Below are 760 nucleotides of genomic sequence, written 5' to 3' on the forward strand. Positions count from 1 at the left end.
TTCGAAATTAAATTTTTTTTCAAAATTGGAAATTTTTTTTTTTACAAAATTTAACATTTTTGTTGAAAATTTAAAGTTTTTGATTAAAATTTATTTGAATATTAATTTTTTTATTTGAAGTAGAAATCTTTTGTTAAAATTTGAAATTTTTTTTTAAATTTGAAATTTTTTTTTCGAAATTTGAAAATTTTTTTTTAAACTGATGTTTTTTAATTGTTTTTTTAATTGAATTTTTTAAAAATTTTAAGAAATTTAAATTTCTTTTAAAAATTTGTACATTTTTTGTTCAAAATTTATTTTTTTTTTTCAAAATTTAAATTTTTTGTTTGAAAAATAATTATTTAAAAAATCATAAACAAAATTATTTTTAAGTACTTTTTATTTAAAATCAAGAAAAATATATATAAGTTTTCAAAAATTATAATAATTAACAGGGGGGCACAGAAAAATATAACAAAAAGTTTGAAAACTAATAAAATACAAACTATTTTTTTGGGGGGGAGACGGGGAGTGTATGGAACTATAAATCTAAAACAATATATATAAAACAAATGCTTTGTATTTTAGACAAACAAAATTATTTTTTAACAAAATTTTATAAAATTTAGAATGATAGGGTGTTCAAGATTACAACTTTTTTTTTTTTTTTTTGGGGGGGGGGGGGTGTTTCTTTAAAAAAATACATGTATTAGGGATTTTTACAAATTTAGTTTCTGCTTAGTTGTAGTTATTATTAAATAGGTTTTGGTTTTAATTTTTG

Source organism: Lucilia sericata, unplaced genomic scaffold (assembly GCF_015586225.1).
Source record: "Lucilia sericata isolate MDLA Ls3-8-SP2 unplaced genomic scaffold, ASM1558622v1 Contig000265F_arrow, whole genome shotgun sequence".
NCBI lineage: Eukaryota > Metazoa > Arthropoda > Insecta > Diptera > Calliphoridae > Lucilia > Lucilia sericata.